Raw genomic sequence first — 22492 nt, 5'->3', positions numbered from 1 at the left:
ATTATATGTGGGCATGACAGATCCTATACAACAACAACAACAACCTGCGACAGGCTTGATAAGCAGTTATGAGGCCTTGCTGTATTCATTACAAAACTATTCCACCTTTAGTGGGGTGCACTGAACAGCTTTCAGAATTAGCATCGCAGGAATGTCTAGTCAAGCTGTGCCTCTACTGACTAGTCATGGAAGAAAATTGGTGTGTGAGAGAGAGGAGAGAGAAACCTCTTGCAGCAGCCACACTGTTACTCTATGTTTCCGCAGCTGGGGAAAGACCGCCATCACTGTCAGTGGTTGCTCTTACAAACAGATTTATACAAGATACAGGTCACTGGAAAAGCTCAACCTGGGGTTTAGGGATCTGAGGCTCAGGAGCCCAATGCAGCTACCAGATCTTTCTCTACCCGACTCTCATGTCTCTCTCCAGGCCACACGCATCCCAGTGACCCTCGTTCTCCCCCCAAAAAAATGTTTTTGCCTGTCTGGAATGTTTCCCTGAACTCTGATATTGCATCCAGCTTCTCTGGATGGAAGATAAGGGAAGGATGTCTCTCTGTGTGTACAAACTACCCTAGCGTACAAAGGTATTAATTTTTTTTTTACATTCATTTCGCCTCTCACTTTTGGACTTTCTTTGTATTTCCCCCTCCCCTCCCTCTTTCATTTCTCCATCCTTGAGAAATGCTGCCATAAAAATAAAAATAAAAAATGCTCCAAGTGTGAATATTCCTTCCAACACCTTCTGCAGTGGAGGCTGCTGCAAATCATTCAAACAGAAGTGAAATCACACTTTGTGGTTGCTGTCAAATGTTCTTCCCAAAGTCTCATGTGAGCTCAGTATGGGAAGCGGAGAGGGTAGCTCTTGAAAGTGGAGAATATTGATACACTACTACAGGGTAAAATTCATTCGTTTTATTCGCAGTGTTTCTTTTTTCCTTTACACATTGCTTCTTTTCTGGATTCCTCTCTCTCTGATGTACTTGCATGTTTTATTTATTTACTTATTTCTGTACTTCTGTTGCTGCAGATTTTGGTATGGTTTGTCAGAGTTGGTGATCTTTTTTTAAAAAAAAAACTTAATTCAGCAAGAAGTTTGGTTATTTAAAGTTAACTTAAGTGTTACTATTAAATTCAGTAAAACCTCATAACCTATGTTTTCCTGTTAAAATGTAGCTTATTTTGAAAAGCTTATGCAGCTACCCAGCACTGCATTCCTTGTAAATATCAATCACTGCACTTTCAGGCAAACATCTTTACAAGCCTAATTTCTCGCTGAACCTGCAATTCAGCATTAAAAAGCTACTAAAAGGACAGGACATTAAGTGCAATATCAAAAAACAAACAAAAACCCTGCAACAGCTCTTGGATGGTTTTCCAAACTTGTAGTTATGAGGAAATCTCCACACAGAAGATAAAATAAAGATACAAGAGGAAATGTGGAGAGGGCAGGGAAAAATATAGCCTCTCTCTCAAACTGAACAGAGGCCAACTTAATAGGGAATACAACTGGCCTAGACTAGGTATACCGTGGTAATCTGGAATTTCTAAAGTAGGTACAGTGGTACCTCAGGTTAAGTACTTAATTTGTTCCAGATATTTCTGGGTTAACAGAGTCTGTAAGCTGAAGCGTATGTAACCCGAGGTACCACTGTATTGTAGTTTTACTAGAGTAGATAGATGATTCTCCCAAACCCGCTTTTGGTCTGTTTCTTGGCTGTGGGGGGAAATTTATTGGTGAGTGGATGCACGAGGGGTTAAGAATGGGGATGAACACCCAGGTCTGCATTCCACTGAAAGCAAAGGCTTGAATCTGCATTTGAATGTGCATCTCACTTAAAGTTATACCCAACATGCAGGACTGGATGTTCATTCTGATGTGCATGACATATTCCCATTTATTCCTAAATGCAAGACACTTCGGAGATATCCGCAGAAACTGTGCAAGCAGTGGGAAATATAAAACTAAATGCCCAATTTATATTGTGCTTCCTTCCAAATGCAATTTCTTCAGCTCCCTTCCATCCAAAGATACTGAATGGAAGAAGCAGATCCATGAAACCAAGGTTCAGAGGTTCACAGAGCTGCCATATTCACTGGGACAGATAGAATATGGAGGACCTCTGGCTTATCAGGTTGAAATGACTGGAACTGCCTGAATCAGACAGGATGGGACAAGTAGCCTCCCTCCATAATAAGATGCCAGGACTGAGTACAGAAAACAGGGAAATGTATAGTCAGCAGGGACTGAGGCAAAGGAGCAAGAATGTTATCATGCAGCTTGAACAACAAGCAGTTCCTCAGTTCCCTTGGTGGCCAAAGAAGACACAGTAGGCTCCTGCTCTAACTTTGTGTTGGTTCACATCTTCACAGAATGCGCCAGGGTCCAAATCAGACACAATTTTCATTTTTCCCTCTCCAGAAAACCCAGAACAAGGAGCAAGATGCATTTTCTCAATCAAGCACTTCAGTGCCAATTCTTAAGACTTGCACAACGTTAAAATCCGACAGATTTCCCCTTCTGTCAGGGGGTCAGTTGGGCTTTTTGTCAGTTTGTGTGGTCTTGCAAGTGGAGCTTTCAGTTCTACTTTTGCAAATTTGCTTGAAGTGGTTGGGTTTCGCTTTTGCTAATTTCATTTTTAGCCTGGGTACACTGCACTCGATTTGAAACCATGGAGGGCTGCCGAAGGTTACATTTGATTCGTTCTGTTTTGTTTCCTTTTTGTACTAAGAATATTTTCTCAAGTGATGTTCCAGTAATGTGAGGCCTGACAGAGTTCCCATTCCGCTAGTCATGCCTTTCCCTGCAAACAGATCTGGGCTATCATAAACATTGGTACAAGGAACAGTTCTTAGCAGCAGGAGACAGTATGTCCCCAGTTACATACAAATTAATCAGATTTTATAAATATTAGAACCATAAAGGCTTCAGATGTATAGAGAAGCTCACAGGACTGTAGAAAACTGCCTTATAATGTGTCAGACCATTGGTCCATCTACCTTAGTATTGTCCACACTAACTGGCAACTGCTTTCCAACAAAGATATCTCCCAGACCAACTTAGATATGCCAGGAATTGTAGAGTTGAAAGGGAGCCTGAGAACTATCAAATTCAACCGGCACCAAGCTCTAACCAACTTCCCCCATTGATTTATAGCATGGCTGGGTGAAATCACAATCACAGTCCCACTTCTACTATCAACTGGGAATAACCTCGGAATATGTCAAGGAAACAGGTGTGAATTAACAACGTCATACATATGTCTGCTCAGAAATATGTGGGGCTACTGGAAGGTAAGTAGGTAAGTATCAGATTCAACTATATGAAGGAGGGATGGGGAACCTCTAGTCCAGCAGATGTTCTAGACTATACATACCATCATCTCTGAACATTGGCATGCTGGCTCACCTGAAGGGCACAGTTTGTAGTCATGTGTGGCTTGGGCCCAGGTTACCTGAAAGATGGTATTTCCCTATGCAAACCTGCCTGGGTGTTAAGATCCTTGGGTGAACACCTTCTCTTGGGCTCATCGACAACAGAGGCACAGTTGCTGGTGACACGAGAGAGAAAGAAACTTTTTTGTGGCTGCTTCCGTATTGCTGAATTCCCTACCAAGAGAGGTTAGGCTGCCTCCCTCTTTTTATCCTCTGAAAACTAAGGTGCAGACAATACTCAACACTGGGCTGCTGTCAGGGCAAACTGTACATTACTGCTGGCTTTAAATGTGTTTTACAGTAATGTATTTTAACTATCATTCTTACCTAGTATTTATTACATCATAGTTTATAAGGATGTTTTTAAACGCTGTAAGTTGCCTTGAATCCCAGTTTGGGAGAAAGGTGGACTATAAATACATTTAATTAATTTATTATTATTATTATTATTATTATTATTATTATTATTATTATTATTTAGGTTATCCATTCCACATATCAGTTATAAAGAGCAGCAGTACTGACATGGCTCCTGACAGCCAGATGTCTGTCTACTATGTGGTCAGTGAATATTTTTAGAGCAATTAAAAAAAACCAAAAAAAACACACCCAATGTTCGAATTTAGCTACCACTGGAGCGTTTGCCATTGTGCTCCTCTCTACAGTCATGCCAGGTGGCTTGACAGGATGGATTTGGCAGTAACTTCTATTTTAAGCTTATCTTGCCGTTTCTGTTTCTCAAAGCTATGCTACCAAGCCACGGATATAGCAAAAAAGAAAAAGAAACAAAAACAGAAAACACATCTCCCATCTCATTTCAGAACTGCATGGGTTAAAAGGCTATTGAGCTAATATTATTTGCAAGTCTGCTTTCTCCACAAAGACAGCCATAGTCTGACCCTGAACCCAAGTAAGCGTTTATTGTTGTACCTCTTCTGATTGTAAATCAGAGAGCATAAAAGAGGACTTAATGGGGGAAACATGACATTACAGAGTGTAGGTAGCCTTGAATCTACATTGATTTAAAACCAGCCACCAAGTGATAGTGGAGAGCACTGAACTCCCTCGTGGGGAGAGAATGTCCTCCCTAAAGGAAATTTAAGAGTCTACATTTGCTCTAAAGAGACCTCTTTAAGCTTATGTGCAGTTTCCCCCGCAAAGAAGCGGAACAAAAATGCATGTCCCCAATTAGTTGCTGTCTGCTCTATATTTTGCATCAGGTTTGGGTTGGATTAAACCATCTTCCCCAGCTGTTTTTCCTCTCTCAGATCTTCTATATAGTGTAATTACATAGTTTTATTATTATCATCATTATCACCAGTTGCAAAAGACAACAAATGCATAGATAAATTCATGCAATATTATGACTGCCTATGGGCACTTATTTGGGCATCAGTCTCACTGAACTCAGTGGGACTTGTTTCTAAGTAAACTTGCATAAGATTGCAATGTAGTTCTGATTTTCTTTTGCAAAAAAGGGGGCCAAGCCTGCCATGACAGTTGTACCCATGTTTGCTTATGCACTGTGGGGTAGAGGTTAGAGTACAGGGCTTAGGGCGTGGGAGACCCTGGTTCAAATCTCCACTCAGCCATGAAACTCACAGGATAACCTTGGGCTGAGAGCTGGACCATAAAGAAGGCTGATCGCCGAAGAATTTATACTTTTGAATTATGGTGCTGGAGGAGACTGTTGAGAGTCCCATGGACTGCAAGAAGATCAAACCTATCCATTCTGAAGGAAATCAGCCCTGAGTGCTCACTGGAAGGACAGATCGTGAAGCTGAGACTCCAGTACTTTGGCCACCTCATGAGAAGAGAAGACTCTTTGGAAAAGACCCTGATGTTGGGAAAGATGGAGGGCACAAGGAGAAGGGGACGACAGAGGATGAGATGGTTGAACAGTGTTCTCGAAGCTACCAGCATGAGTTTGACCAAACTGCGGGAGACAGTGGAAGACAGGAGTGCCTGGCGTGCTCTGGTCCATGGGGTCACGAAGAGTTGGACACGACTAAATGACAACAACAACCTTGGGCCCAGTCCTTGTCTCTCAGCCCAACATACCTCTCAAGATTGTTGTGAGGACATGAGGAGAACCATGTGGGTCACCTTGAGCTCTATGGAGGAAACGTGACAAATAATTGTACCAATAACTACATAAAATATGCCTGCCCCATTCACATATAAAATGATGGGTGATCGTAGGGAGTCTAATACTACCAAAATCTGAAACCACTCAAGGAAAAGGGCTGACAATGATAAAAGCAGAGGAAAGTAACAAGGGGAAGGGAACAAAGTTAAGCTCCCCTCACCTGAGCTAGCCATTTTTGTGGTCATTTAAAAAAATAAATATAAAAATAGATGACTCCCCCATAAACAGACACACAGAAAACCTGGTTCATATATGAACAGAGTGCAAATGGTGAAACATTGATTTATTCAGGAAAATAGGATTAAGGGCTATAAAAATCTTATTTCTTCTCCCATCTTTCTCCAGTTTTTAGACTCCTCCTTTTATTAACTCTGTGGCACATAAAAGTATGTAAGATTATATTAGTACCACATCCGATCCGGCCTTCAGTCCCTGAAACATTGGTTTATGCAGGAATACAGGTTTAAGGAACGTGAAAATCTGATTTCTTCTCCTTCACTCGCACTTTCATCTTCTCTAATTGTCAGAGTCCTCACTTGAGTAACTCTATGACCTAGAAAGCTAGATAAAATTATCTTGGTACCTGCCCTATGAAACCTACTCGGCACAAGTGGCTTAATTACTTATAACCATTTCCTTTTTAACAACCGATCTGCAATGTGGGTCATAAATTAATAGAGCTGTCAGCCCTGACAAGCCACCAAAGGATTACAATTTTGCCATGGCATTATGAGTGGCTCTCACTGGACTGAACACAACCGTAGACTTATCTTTTAAAAACATGTCTGGAACGGATTAGTTTAGCACATGGCAAGTAGATGAAGCGTTACAACAGAGTCTGCATCACTCCGAGATCTCTGACCACTTCACATTTAACAGAATTAATCTGACTAGGAGTGTGACCAATTTGGCTTCAGAGGATGATAACATTAAGTGCTTGGGAAATAACATCTAAAAAATTCTAGTCTGGAATATGAAACTAAATGCCCAATTCAAGTTTTTGGAAAGAGCAAATAAATCAGGATATCTGAAAAGCAACATGCTGTATTTTTTGAATCAGTTTTGGAATTAAAGGAGTCACAATCCCCTTGACTTGGAACACAAATATATGCCAGAAAAATGTATGCTCTTAGCTCCAGTCTCCCTGTTTTGTCACTGTGCCCTTCAGCTGTTCCTTCATTACAAGCCATCTTAATATCTTAAAGGCAGAACCATTTGTCTTACCCATCCCTCAGTCTTTAAAAACCCTCCTGCTTTCATTTTTCTCCTAGTTTTTAACTATGTCAGCTTTGCAGTGTCATTTTGTTCGGAAGTTCAATCTATAACAGCAGGGAATGCTGTTTGTAACAAAACTGCTAATGTTTTCAAATATAAGTGCTTAACATCCAGTCACAAGGAAGATAAACAACTTCTGTGATTATTCTATATAACCAGTGTGGTACAAATAGTATTATTCTAGGGAAGCACAGAAAAACGAAAAACAAAATTCATTAGCCACAGAATACAGTATCCTATGAATTTCAATTCTCATTTTTTTTTTAAATGTTAATAGTCCTTATGACTGTCAAATATGTTTATGTGTGTGTGGTCAATGCCTGGTGAAAACCTCAGAACCTGTAGGGATTTTTGAGTGAGATTTCCAGTCGTCACGAGGTCAGGACTCCAATCTTTCAGGAAGATCCATTTTCATCAGAAATATTCCACTAAAGAACAAGGAAAGAGTTCCAAAAACCGGGTGCTACTATGGAAAAGTCCCTGCCTCACTTAGCCATCTTCTTCACTTGTGCAGGTGGAGGCACCTGAAGATCACATGAAGATGATCTTAACATGAGTGCTAGTCATGATGGCTATATACTACCTCCAGATTGAACAGCATGTTTCTGAGGACCGGTCACTGGGAAATAACAGCAGGAGAAGGCCCTTGCCCTCAGGGCCACTTGCCCTCATGGTTACCCGCTGTGAGAAACAGGGTGCTCAATTAGATAGACGTTTGGTTTGATCCAACAGCATTCCATTTATAATCCAGTGGCGTCTGCGCCATTTCTCCCTTCTTGCACCTCTCTGTGACACAGTCAGGATCTTGGAATAGGAATAATTTCTACATATATACACACACTAACACAGCATTTACAAACTTTTGTTATTTCTAATAAATAAATTAATGCAGCATTTGAAATTCATTCAGTTCGGAACAATTAATGGATCTATTTTGTCACTGAACCGTTGCATTTTTATAACATTCCAAGTACAGTTACTAGGTTACTCGATATTGCTACGATTTTGCTGTTGAACGATCATATTTTTTTACATTTCCCGTGGAGTCCCTGAAGACTTGCACAACATTCTGCGCTTCCAGATTTCAAGGAATGAAATCTGCTCCTATAACGATGCACCCAACTCCAGCTCAGAACAAGTTGGAGAAAACAAAGGGGGTGGGAAGGGGTTTTTTTGGGGGGAGGGGGTAATCCAGATCAGACTCAAATGTGATGAGTGGAGCGTCATCATCGCAGCAGGGAATATTAACTCTGAAAATGGAATGTAGCAATTCTTAGTCTGGGTAAGAAGGGGACCACACAAGCAAAAGTCGCTGCAAAATTCATGATCTAATTCTAATGAAAATGTGTACCCTTCAGCAACAGAATAGTGCAATGGTATAAGAGTGTGCGTGCTTAGATCCCAATCGATTTGATCTGAAAGATTGTCAGGGATTTAATAACACCCACCCTCCAAAAATAACAAAAGGTGTGTGTTCCTCTCTTTACAATTATTTTAACCTTACCAAGGCTAGAAATCCTGTGCTCCTGAACATCTTTAAAGAGTTCACACAGAGAAGCTACTTGCAAATTACCATAAGGTTTCATTCTAGCTGCATGATTATTAGTCCAGCACTAGTGATCTGATGAAAGGCACCAAAGCTTATTAATCAATTCACAAAGGCATCTGTTTGGCTACTGTGATGCTGAACGACATGGGCCTTTGGCACGATCCAGCAGGGCTTTTCTTATGCTCTTATCTATCACTCAGCTGGGGAACGCCATATTAGCTATTAGTAGCAATGGGGGAGAAGTTTGATTCTGTTCACATTTAAAGGCAAATCTATCTAGCTCACGCTTTCTGAAATAATACATGAACCGGAACAAGGCCATCCTTTGAAATCCTCGCTACTCCAGCCAAGGAATGTGTGCGAAAACACATCTATTTAGGGTAGAGTGTGCATTTAAATGCATATATTCATTAAAATATACAAAAAATGAATTGTTTTAGGGGAAATTATTTTGCAAGTATGTGCATATTAGGCAAAGCCGCTTACAGAGAAAAAGTGTGTATTACGTTAAATACACGTTAAAATATGGATGGTAGAAAAACTTCAGAGTTGTTTACGAAATGAAAACTGTTTAAAAATGAAATAGTGTGTGTATATATGCACACACAAATTAATTGAAACAGCAAGTAATTAATTAAAACAGTATTAAAAATGATTTATTTTTATTTTTTTATTAAATTTCTATACCACTCTTCATTCAAAGATCACAGGGTGGTTTACAATATAAAGTATGTTTCAGTTTCATCAAAGTGAGGTTACAGACTTTGTTGCCCTAGTTCCATTTAATAAGTACAACTGATTTGCAAATGGATTTATGGAATTTCTCTTGAGTTCAAATCAGTCCAATCAGACAAACAGTGGCGTAGCATGGGGGTGCAGGGGGGGCCAGCCGCACCGGCCACAACATCTGGGGGTTAGGGTTAGGGGGCGCAAATCCATGGATTAGGGGGCGCAAATTACTTGCCTTGCTGACAACCCACGCTACGCCACTGCAGACAAAGACAATGCTTTTAATTCATAGGGGAACTGTTACATTTTAAGTATCTCTTTTGAAAGTTATGAGCACGTCCTCCTTTATTCGAGTTCATTGGACAGCAATTTTAGCAAGAATATGGAGTTAAAAGGGACGCTTGCATCCTAATGCTTAAGTCACACTTGGCAGAAAACAAACATTTAAATAAAAGGACAATGTATCAATATGTGCTCTCTTTTTCCATTTAAAGGAAACAGTAACTAAAGCGGAGCCTATTCTTATTCTGTTCCAGAAAATTATTTCAACATGGGTCTAAAAACCTCAGGAGACTAACCTAACAGTTTCAATGAAAATTTGCTTGGTATCGTAGGAAGCAATATTTGCATATGCAAACTGGTAAAGAAATCTCTAATTCACCTGAGCTGGTTCATACTATATCCGTTAACTCGAGAAGCATCCCATACCTTTAACCACTGCATTTGACAAGCAAGTGATATGGTTGACATAGTCCTGCATATTATATTCCACTAGACAAAACGGATGGGAGAAAACTTGCATTAATCATACTCAAGAGTGAAATCAAAGGAATTAAAAGTCGTCATTATTTTAAGACTTCGGCTGGGTATCACTCGAAAGTTGTAGCGATGTGATCCACACATTTTAGTTCATGCTTAGAATACCCCACAACATTCCCTGTATAAAAAGATGAAACGGTAGCTGGTTTGAATCAGGGCTACAGCATGTATTTATGTGGGTGGGTGGGTGATTTGAGGAGGGGGCCTTAACCTTTTCCCCCATGCTGCTTTCTCACTGGGGAAAAAAACCACACACACAACTGCTGAGCTGCTATCTGTCACCAAAACTGTTGTGTGGAGAAAATAACAGCTTCTGGGGGCATAGGGCAGCTGATGATTGAGGGGCTGGGGTAAGGCTCAGTGGTGAAATGATCAGAGTGAATTTGATTTAAATCAAATCGATTTAAATCATGAGTCAGTAAGACTTCGTTTAAATCATTTTTTTATACAGATAGACTCATTCTTGCTGGTATAATCTTAATATTTACAACCAGATAAAGGTTTCATTTTTGGAATAATAAATTTTCAGAGTAGTTTTTACAGTTATATCAAAAATTTCTGATTTGGTTATACTATTAGAAATACATAGACAGATAATTGTGAAATTATTGTGTGGTTTAGTAAGTTAACTGTTTGCATTTGGACAACTTTTCTGCTGTCCTTTATTGGAAGGAGAAAAACAATCATTTCCCTAATAACAATTTAAAACAATTTATTTAACTAAAACAATGACATTATGTATCCATGTTTGTTAACTGATGTGGTTAAACTTTAAACAAAAAGAAACTTAGACTGAGTTTTAGCACTTAAAACTTAAAACAAATCCTTATTTCCTGATGAATAGCCTTTGGACTATTTTGCAACTTAAATAGAAAACTATCTTTAGAAAGATTTCTCCTATCTTTAGAAAGATTTATTTTAAAAATCCAATTTAAATTAAAAAAACAACGATTTAAATAAAAAATAAAATTCCGATTTAAATTTTAAAAAATCTGATTTTTTTAATATGTTTATTTTTAAAAATTGATTTTTATCTACCCTGGAAATGATAGAAGCAGAGTCCCATAGAATTGTAGAGTTGGAAGGGACCCCGAGAATCAACCCCCTTGGCAATACAGGAATCCTGCCCTCAGCTGTCCCTGAGTGCATTTGAACCACCAATCTTCTGGTTAACAGCCAGATGCACTTATTCATTGAATCCCTATTATCTCTGCCCCAAACCTAGATCAAGGCCCCCACACTGCTGCTTTTTCAAAATGAGAAACATGCAGAAAATCCCAAGCACATGATTCAAGCACATTTTTTAACCTAGCATATTATTTGACTGAAGAACTGTCTTTAGTGCTTTGTTTTGCCAAACTTGTTTGTTTGAAGGCAGTCTAGGTGGAATTTCAGGGCCTTGCCCACCCAAAAGAAGTGTTTGCAGACTTTAAGTGGCTTAATTTTGGGATAGATCCAACCCTATCGCAGTGATTAGCCTTTGGCAGATTTTAAATTCCTCCTGTTAAAGGAAACAGCATTTTCATTATTATTTAAACGCCGGCAAGGGGGGGGGACTATGCTCCATATCTGGCATTTGTCCACCTACGTGACTAATTGATTTGGCTTAAGCGTTGTGTCTTTGAGATTCAGCACAAATTAAAAATAGATCTATTTCTATAGGGTCAAGTTACAGATATCAACTTTGCTCTTTGCTACTGGTGGACTGGGAGTTCCCATTTCAGCACAAATGCCACCACAGAGTACACTGGGATGTTGTTCTGCCTCCCCAAAACGAATATATGCTTCCGATTTGACAAGTTTTACTCCAACAAAGTTACTTGCCAGTGATGGCTCCTTATACCAAAATTAGAAGAGCAAACCCAAACCTCTCACTGGCGTTCAGCAAAATCAAACTGCTGATGATTTTGGGCTAAATAAACTCAGAACCAAACTCTTAGAAGGGCAGTAAGTTACTATAAAGTGTTAGTATAAAATGTCCCTCATAAGCAGTAACATTTGAGTAACGGCTGTTCTAAAGCTCTTTGGCGGATTTATCATGTATCTCATGTATCACATACAGTATTCCAAGCTGAAGAAGCACTTGTTTACCTTTCAATGGGGGTGATCAGACAGCCGACTGAAACATACCTATAGATATTTGGGTGAGTTGCAGAAGATTAGTGAGGATTCCTGACTCCCCCAGTAGATTAACGATTGCAAAGGAAAATCAAAGGCAAAATAATAATAATCAGCCATGACTAACACTTTACCAACTGTGAAGACTCAAGCTCTGTTTACCTGTAAAATATGAGCATTTAATGGTCATCTTGGCCAAGTCTTTGTGCAACTCTGCTGGCCAGTTTTGTTTTGTTTTATTTATGAAATTTATGTCTTGTATTTCATCACAGATGATCTCAGGGCTGGTAGCAACAATTTCATTGCGATACAACAACCCCCCCACACACACACACACAGAGAGGAAGATGGGGGAGGAAACCATTATGAAAACAGTAAAATTACAGAACACTACTTTGTCTCTCCTATCTGGCCTGACACAGGTAAAAAATAATCATGTTGAAATGCAGGGAGAGGAAAAGGCCAAAAGGTGGACAACATTGCCACCAGGCAATTGGGGAGGTGACTTGTATCCCAGAGCACGGGTGCCAATGCCAAAAGGGTCCTATAACTTCACGCAATTATGGTATCATCAAAACAAACTCCATAACTGATCTTAAAATACAGACAGGGAAATACAGGCAGAGGCATTCCTTCAGGCAAGCAGGTCCCAAACTGTTCAGAGCTTTATACATCAAAACTAGCACACTGAATTAATCTCTATAATGAACAGGTAGCCAGTATTTGGTGTCATAAGGACAGGCTAATATGGCTCTGTGCAAAAAGGTTCAACCACTGCATTTTGTACCAGCTGCAATATCTGAATGGTATTCAAGGCCAGATCCACAATACAGAACTTGACATATGCTGAACCGACAATATTCATGCATCGTAGGAATCTTGGCCAGGGCAAGATAAGGAACAGGCTGTGACTTGATGTTACCAATACGATGCATGGAGGAGATGCAAGCTGGCAGCAGCCATGACATCTTGTTAAACCCACAGGGCAAACAGAAGTTAATACGACTCACTTATGCTTGATGGCTTGACACTGCAACCCTAAAGAGAGTTGCTTGGAAGTGTGTCTTACTGGAATCAATGGGACTTAACTTCTAACTGAACGCAACTAAAGACTGTACTGCTAATCAGATTTTCCTTCCCTTTATTTGCTCAGTGTGGCGCACCTGTAGGTCATGCTAAACGAGACCTATTTGAAAACAGATGCACTGTGAAAGAGCAACAAAAATTGATGTTGCACAAACACCTTGTGTTAACTATGTATTGGTTCCTGTTTTCCTCTTCCCTTCATCACAATTTGTATCGGAGATCCAGCAAAATAATAATAAGAGTGTCGGCTGTTTGCCAGAATTTCTGTTATTTAGGTTCCTACCATTTTAAGTGTATTTGCTATAAGTGATATATATTCCCCCTTTCCCCCCGCCTTTTTTGCTCTCAGTTGGCTCGCTATATGTCTCTTTGCTTTTCGCCCTGGGGAAGTTCACACTTTAAAATAATTCAGTCCTAAAACTTGACAGCAAGTATGCTAGCATAAGCTCAGCCTTTGTATTTTTGTAATGATGTGGACACTGAGAACTTAAGAGTCGACAAGCTTATTTCACGCCTGCAGTGTGTGACATGGTTTGGGGTGGGGGGAGAGATAAAGGAACAGCTTAAAAACTCAGCTGACCATGTTTAGTTTGAAGGAAGTGGGTGGAGGAAGCTCTATATACTCAGCTGATTACCTGTCACAGTGTGTTTATCTTCTCTCTTTAATGCACTTGTGAAGCAGAAAGGACTTGCAAGATGAAAACAGAAAAACAAGAGACAGAGACACCAATATGCTGACTGCTGGTGCATGATGTAAATTATGGAATCTAGCTGTTAGCACAGTACCCAACATGTCCTTTAGATTCCAGATTAGTCATTGTTTTGTTTTGTCTGAAACTGATAACTAACCTATATGATTTTAGGTTCACCCTGCCCTTACTCCAAGGACTTAGGATGCCATACACAGGACTTGCTCCCCATCTATCCTGTAAGGTAGGTTAAGATGAGAAATTGCGACTAGGCCAAGGTCACCCAGCAAGATTTACAGCTAAGTGTGAACCTGGATTTCCCCTGCACAATAGTTTAACCGCTATAACACACTGCCTCCTCTCTGAGGCACAACAAAGACATGGAAGTGATTTCCAGTGGCTAAAGGCCTTTTTGTGTCTCACTTGTACCTCAATATCCCATAAAAAAAAAATCTCTCTCTTCCTGCCATACACCTGTTTGGACAAGCGATATGAGTTCTGATTCGAAATGCCTTTCCCTGGGAGCAAACTGCACTCAAAATAATGGCACTTATTTCTCAGTAGACATCAACAAGATTGAACTGTTTACCTTGTCAAAACAAAAAAAAAATTCCTTCCAGTAGCACCTTAAAGACCAACTAAGTCAGTTCTTGGTATGAGCTTTCGTGTGCATGCACACTTCTTCAGATACACACTTCTGTATGTATAGTGTGTATCTGAAGAAGTGTGCATGCACACGAAAGCTCATACCAAGAACTGACTTAGTTGGTCTTTAAGGTGCTACTGGAAGGAATTTTTTTTTGTTTTGACTATGGCAGACCAACACGGCTACCTATCTGTAACTGTTTACCTTGTGTGAGCAGTGCAGATGCTAAGGAGGAACAGAAAAAGTGGACAAAGAATATGGATATCCATTTTCCTCCACAGAATTTATTTTATGTACAATGCACAGAGCTTGTTGCTGATAAGAACTACACAACTTTTAGAAGACATCTGAAGGCAACCATGCATTGGGAGGTTTTTATGTTTGACATTTTTTTATGTTTTTATATGTGCTGGAAACCACCTAGTGAGGCTGGGGGAACCTCGCCAAATGGGCGGGATATATACAATAAAAGTAAAAATAATAGTACACATACAAACACCTTTTTGAGCCTCCCAGTGCAATCGTTATACACTTCTGATTCCTTTCTGTGTAGAGCTAGGAGAAGCAAAAATGAATGTAAAGCTAAAGAGCAAAACTGGGTTCAGATGGTCAGGAAGTTGCTTGCACTTTTAACCAAATAGGGAAATATATATCTCCACGCCCCAGTTATGTAGTCTATTCCATTCCTAAAGTGGAATAATAACAGCAAATTTATCTGAGATGCTGGAAGCTAGTCAGCTGCCAACCAAAATGGTGCCACCTAGTTAAGTCTTTTTAAGTAGCTTCTACATGACTCTCCAATTTGTCTGACGCCGCTCTCAATTCAACTTTTGCATACACAGTATGATGGCTATCATGTGGTAAAAATCACACAGACTTCAATAACATTCAAGCATGGGTAACAAAGGTTTAGCAGTTTAGTCCTAGCAAGAAATAATTTGAGGTCCGTAGGTAAAAGTGTTCCTGCACATCGGAACAGAAAACAGCAGTTAGTCCCCTGGGAAGTAACAAGGCAGACATTAGAGTGAATGAAGTTTTCAAATGTTTTAAGCTGAGGCAAGCTGAGTTTTAACGGGAGGCAATTCCTGCTGCAGTTCAAAGAAACAAAATCACGCTTCCACAATTTGTTTCTTGACCGACAACCAAATAAAGCTTACACTACCATGAAATTAGGCAAAATCAAATAGTTCAAATTTGTTGCTTTTTTTCATCCCACAAAACTTACATAATTTGAAATGATATTTTAAAAGGGATCTTCTTCCTCTGAGAGGCTGAATGCGAATATTAAACAAGTTGACCTCAGGAACTTATTGTGCTAGATGGAATTTTCTACCCCACAGCTCAGTCCCTTAGCCACTTCACTGAGGGTAACCAACATGGGGCCCCTCCGCATGTTGTTGGGACTACAATTCCCATCAGTCCCTGCAAGCATAACGTTGGCTATCCCTGCACTATGCCATACCAGCCAGTTCAGCTACAGAAACTAAACCAATTAGCAGTGCCCCAGGCATAGGTCTTTTCTATCTTCTTTATGTGATCCTTCCAAGTGGAGATCCCAAGGATCGAACCTGGCACCTTCTACATGCAAAACATCTGTTCTACCACCAAGACAGATTTCCTCCCTATTGTTTTTTATCAATAATAATAATAATAATTTATTTATACCCAGCCACTCTGAGCGGCTTCCAACAAAATATTAAAATACAATAGTCCGTCAAACATTAAAAGCTTCCCTAAACAGGGCTGCCTTCCGATGTCTTCTAAAAGTCTGGTAGTTGTTGTTCTCTTTGACATCTGGTGGAAGAGCGTTCCACAGGGCGGGTGCCACTACCCAAAAGGCCCTCTGCCTGGTTCCCTGTAACTTGGCTTCTTGCAGTGAGGGAACTGCCCGAAGGCCCTTGGCGCTGGACCTCAGTGTACAATGATGGGGGTGGAGACACTCCTTCAGGTATACTGGACCGAGGCCGTTTAGGGCTTTAAAGATCAGCACCAACAGTTTCAATGGTGCTTGGAAACGTACTGGGAGCCAATGTAGGCCTTTCAAAACCGCTGTTATGTGGTCTCGGTGGCCGCTCCCAGTCACCAGTCTAGCTGCCGCATTCTTGATTAGTTGTAGTTTCCGGGTCACCTTCAAAGGTAGCCCCAAATGGAGCTACCCTCTATTCATTTCCCTCTCCCCCCCCCCACCCTATATACAGGGTGAGTCCTTTAAAAGAGGCCCCATAGATACAGAGTACACATGTTCCACGGGGCCTCTTTTAAAAGACTAACCCTCTCATACATATACATACATATATATATATGTATGTATGTATATAGGTTTCAGTAGGTGGCCATCTAAAAAATTGCATTTTTATCTTTGAACCAAATGCCTCTGGTCCATAGAGAATATGAAATGCAGTGATACCTGGGAGCATAGCCAAAGACTGAAACAGCACAGCTGAAGGTTCTGCCATTTCACAGGGTCTCCTCAGAAAGTGTTTGCTTTGCCTGCTACAATATTCTAAAAATAGCAAAGGCATATTGGGCGATATCCATCTTGCACTCAAATGCAGCTGCTAGACAAGAACTACAAACATTCTGCCTTACCTTGATCACCTTCTATCAGACGGAGAGCTTGCTAAATGTTTATTTTTTTAACCTAAACAAGTCACATATATACACACCCTCTGAGTAATAACTGGTTTTCCCCATATTAACACCCTCATAACATAGGCACACTCAAACCTTCAATGTCCTTTCCAATATGAAAGGCTGCTAGCCTTTAGAACTAATTTACTATTATTTTCATATGCATTTTAGAGGTGGTTAAATGTTTTTATAACTGTTTAGATTAACAGTTTTGTAACAGTTTTTCCTACCGAGGTGTTTGTACAGAAAATATACCTCACATAAATGTAATCATCACCAAACGTTTTAGTTCATGATATACAACGTATAGCTTATTTTGTAATATACATCTTATTTTTACAGAAACGTTTTACTTGCTGTTCATTTTCAACAGTTTAAGTTCGTATTATTATTTTTTTGCCACGAGGCAGAAAAGACCAGACTGACCTCAGAATACAACCTCGTTTTTTCCCTTTAATTGCCCGAAAGCCTACATAATAAATAACAATGGTAATCTTTACTTACATTAAAGCTAACTGCAAACAGGGGGTGTAGGAGTAATTATTTTCCTGCTGGGAGTAGGCAGAAATTCAGTAACAACCCTGGCCTATAAAGGGGTTCAGAAAGATTACGAGGCAGGACAAAGAATAGACTGTAAAATATTAAAATGTTTACGTATTAAAAGCTTGGCATTGCCTGCTTTCAACTCCCATGTCAGACATCTCAAGGTGCATGCTAGCAATGTTTCAGGCAATGCTATTCATGCTTTAGCAATGTCCAGATTAGACTACTGTGATACCCTCTACATGGGGCTACCTTTGAAAACAGTTCAGAAATTTCAGCTTGTGGCGAGAATATGGCAGCCTGCCTGGTGACAGAAACGGATAGGATCTCTCATATTTCACCTATTTTGAGACAGCTGCACCGGCTGCCAATTCGTTTCTAAGCCCAACTTGAAGTGTAAGTCCTGACCTTTACAGTCCTAAACAGCTTAGGTCCTGATTATCTCAGGCAACATCTTCTCCTATTACACACACACACACACACCCCTTTTCAGGGTGTCCTGCTCCAGATTCTCTCTTACGGAGAGGCTAGGTTAAGCCTCTACAAGGAACAGAGCCTTCTTGGTGGTAGCTTTAATGCTCAAACGTTCTTCCAAAAGAGTTCAGTTTAGCCTCTCCACTGCCATCCTTTTCAGAACAACAGTAGACTTTACATTGCCATCTGTTGAACTAGTTTTTGTTGTGGTTTATTAGGATTTTATTAAATTTTATTTGCTGATTACCTTTCATTTTTTCGTAAATCACACATCACTATAAATAATCAATATGCATATAAAGACACATAACTTGGTACAGGTTACCCCACTAGTACCTTGTTCCATTTGGTGGAAAACCTGCTCTGCTAAACTATTATGGAGTCATGTAAGTTACATGAGTGTGCTGAGGTTATCGGTATCAGATAACCACTGATTCCTCTAGTCCAGTGATGCCTACATATTTTGCTGGTCACTAAGGTATTGGCCAGATGCCATGATCAGAACCTAGGACCTTCTATATATACAGCATGGGCCCAACCACTGAGCTCTGGAGCTTTCTTCATAAATTATGGGACTCTACCCACAGGGAGGAGACGAAGGGCTCTACAATTTAATCCATTGATCTGAGATTGATAGCCGCATGGATCAACCCCAAGAGACAATTCTTAAGATTTAACATTTCAAAAGATCCTGCATTAAGGTGAAAACTCTGATTTGTAATGTTCTTGAAAGAAATCTTCTGATTCTGTTCCATCGTTTGAAAGTATACTCAGGCTTAATTAACATATGTGTTAGCACACTTGCCAAGCTTTACATTCCCCCTCCTGGATATATATATATATATATATGCACATGCCAGTAGGGAGTCATACATATGATGCACTAACTAAGCAAATGAGTGAAAGTAATTTGCTATGGTGTTAAAATGGGAAGTATCTGGGGATTGCATCTGTCTTCAGGATTTTGAGTCTTCCAAATAATGAGTAATCTCCAAGGGTCTGTGTTTATTACCAATTTATGCCAGAATATGCTGATCGAGGTTAAATGATAATCTTATTTATATGAGAGTAACGATGCACAAACACATCTGTTGGATTCACAGCTTTTCTGTATTATAGCACAGTTGCTTAGAGCTTGGCGTTGATAGCGCCAAGGTTGCAGGTTCGATCCCTGTGTGGGACAGCTGCATATTCCTGCATTGCAGGGGGTTGGGCTGGATGACTATGGACTATGATTCCATTTATTACATTTGCAACACATCTTTTAGGAAAACGTCTTAGAAGGTGGCTTGCAAACCCAAAAAAAACCACAAAATTTTTTATGGTGAATCAAAATCAAAATAAAGTCACACTATATTGTTGTGTGTATGGATTTTCAATTTCACCAGACTCTGCATTCTGGGCATGACAACTCTATCATTGCTTACTAGGTGCTAGTTCTAGGGTGGTTGTGGAGCCTCAAGCAAGATAGCACATCAACTTCCATGCATGGTGGGAGCTTGAAAACCAGAATCCACTCCAAGAAGTCAAGCTGAGGTCTCCTTTGCAATTCTTCCTCACAACAGCACACTTGTTCCCATGAGTAGACAACTCCAATAAGCAGTTAAACCAACCTTGTGAATAGTTCCATAAAAAGCAAAATTTCATGATCAAGGGACATAAAATGTTTAATTATAGTTTGACTGCAGCTGCACACAATTTGTGGCCCAACAAAATTTTCATTTTGTGTCCTATTCAACGTTTTAAAGCAGGTGTGAGGAACCTCTGGCCCTCCAGATGTTGCTGAGCTACAGTTTCCACCATCCCTGGCCATTGATTATACTCACTGGTGCCGATGTGAGTTACAGTTCCTCAACATCTGGTGGGTCAGGTCTTCCCCACAACAGTTTAAAAGTTTCCATGCTTAGGCATCGAGACATCATCCATCCTTGCCACAGAAGACTGAAGTCCCCTTCAGGCTCAACAGGGGAGGAGGGAGAAGAGATGCTGTTATCTGAACTAGCCAGATGTTTAACTGATATTCAATCATGGTCAGTCCATTATTTAGCACTGTCTTGCTCAAAAATGACAACTAAACATTTCGTTTTGGTGACTATAACATTGGTTTAAGAAGCCAGTTGGAGCCTGGCTTACATATCTGAGTTTCTAACACTGAACTCAACCCTTCCCTGTATAGTTTGTTGCTTTGTATTGAAAATCCATGTTTTTAAATGGCTGGGAGTATGGTCCGAAGGCACTTACCTTGCTGGTGATCAGAACGCCTGAGCCTGGGGCAAAGGAAGTTACCTTATATAGAGTCGGAGCAATGCTCCATCTAGCTCAGTACCGGCTACACTAACTTCCAGCAGTTCTCCAACGTTTCAGGCAGGAGTGTCTCCCAGCTCTAACTGGAGATGCCAGGGACCTTCTGCAAGAAAAGTACATGCTCTACCACTGAGCTACAGCCTTTCCCCATTCCGGAACACCGAATGAATGGAAGACACCCCAGAAACCACACGTTTCACCTTGGGCTCCGTAACGGATGAGAAGTGAGATACAAATATGAAAAAAACAAATCACTTGTTTTATTCCACCACTGTAAGTTGCTCCAAGAGTTTCAGCAGAACTGAAGGGGAGGATATACAATTTTATAAACAAAAAAAAAATATTTGGGGGTGGGGAGGAAAAGAACAAATTCTCTCGTAGTTTGCAAAAGCTTCCAGTCGGGCAAAAGCTCTTGAAACAGGTTTGGAGCACGGCTGGTGAGAGGTAGCATGGCAGAGTCACCAAGACCCAGATAGAGAAGCTTGGAGGGCCACATCTGGTCATGGGGACTGACATACCTTACCCGTGGCCTATGGCTAAGGTGTAGTATTGAGTGTCTTTCATCTGCCCTTTGTGCTGCATCCCTCAGTCATTGCAACAACAGCTTGCACAATGGTCCCCGTAATCAAATGAATGGAAGTTACCTAGCAGCAACGCTTAATGGAGAGCTTTCCTAATCCTTAAGAATGGCTATAGTTGCCAAGCAGCAGAACGAAACGACAAATCCTTAGCTCACTAGCTTTGGCAACCAAGGCTCCCGGGGCCAACATATATTTGTGCGCTAGCTATGGGGCATCCGAAAACAGCAATAGACAGATAAATAGGCAGGCAGGCAGATGATCATCACTCCAACATGGCCTATGTGACTGACAAGTGGTGTTACAACGTTATTCTACAACAAGAAAATCTAAACTGACCTTGAGTGTGATATGGCCAAACGGCAAGTCACAACCCACAACATGCCTTCAGCCGCCAAAGCAAACACAGAGCAGAGAATTGACTTTTCTCACAGTTCTGGCGACTGCTGTCCAGTCAGTATGAACAAGTCCAGTCATAAACGAGGCAGAGCTGAACATTTGCCCCTTCGCAGCCTAATTCCAAGTCCAAATATTTGGCTGGAATGGCAGCCCTATTTCATTTTAAAACAAGCAAACATATATTTCTCCTTCAACTTCCACTCTGTCCAGCTGTAGGTTCATCAGTTACAGGCATCACTTCTTTAGACATTATACCAGAGGCAGGAAAAGTGTGTGTGTGTGTGTGTGTGTGTGAGAGAGAGAGAGAGAGAGAGATATTGTGTATGTGCATGACTCAACCACGTATCGATTTCTCACTGTTCTGTAACATGCAAAAGCAATTCTGGCTCTCAACCAGATTCAGTACCCTAAATGAAGCCTAAATACTTGCATTTAAATCAGTTCAGTTCCATTTAAGTCAATCAGACTAAGCAATTTGAAATTCAAGCCCTTTACCTGCATGGACTGTGGCATGTTGAGGTCAAGGTGCATTGAGCGTAAGCCTATGCATTTTTACTTGGAAGTAAATTTCACCATGTTCAATGGGGATTACTCCCAGGTAAGTAGTGCATGCTAGACTGAAGCCCTAATCTGTATGCTCAAAGGAACATATGCCTTATGCCAGACTACTGGTATACCTAGCTCAATATTTCCAACTCTGAATGGCAGAGACGCTACAGGGTTTCAGACAAGGAACAATTCCAGCCATACAGATGCCAGGGAGTGAACTTGAAACCTTCTGCATGCAAAGCAGATGCTCCACCACTTAGCTACAACCTGTCTCCCAAATAAACAAGTCTGGGATTTCAAGCATGGTAAACTAGGGCAGAAGATAAGTCTCAAGCCTGACTGATGAAAGCAGAAACATATTTGAAAACAGCAATTCTAGACATCATCCATTTTCTTGAAGCAGTAATATATCCATAGAGCATTAGCTATAGTTCGCTTTCATAAGTGCAGAAACATGGTTTTCAAATCCAATATTTAAACAGGCGATCCTTTCATAAGCTGAGACTTATACAAGTGATCTTT

At 40.4% G+C, this 22492-nt stretch overlaps 1 protein-coding gene and 2 long non-coding RNA genes across 45 annotated transcripts in view; 1 reads left to right on the top strand and 2 right to left on the bottom strand.

Moving 5' to 3' along the window:
• MBNL1 (muscleblind like splicing regulator 1) overlaps positions 1–22492 on the bottom strand; it is a 184958-nt gene that overhangs the window by 123535 nt on the left and 38931 nt on the right. The gene's annotated exons all lie outside the window — the stretch shown is intronic.
• On the top strand, positions 7720–11688 carry LOC310845182. Its single transcript, XR_014564552.1, has 2 exons — positions 7720–9262; positions 9407–11688. It is a non-coding gene; the product is annotated as an uncharacterized lncRNA (long non-coding RNA).
• LOC310845170 lies at positions 10967–16173 on the bottom strand. The gene is made up of 2 exons (XR_014564538.1): positions 14697–16173; positions 10967–14435 (listed from the first exon to the last, which is right to left on the bottom strand). It is a non-coding gene; the product is annotated as an uncharacterized lncRNA (long non-coding RNA).

The sequence above is a fragment of the Podarcis gaigeae genome (assembly GCF_964106915.1).
Source record: "Podarcis gaigeae genome assembly, chromosome: 5".
NCBI classification, from domain to species: domain Eukaryota; kingdom Metazoa; phylum Chordata; class Lepidosauria; order Squamata; family Lacertidae; genus Podarcis; species Podarcis gaigeae.
Note: the sequence above shows the minus strand (reverse complement) of the source record. Positions and strands in the feature narration are given on the sequence as shown.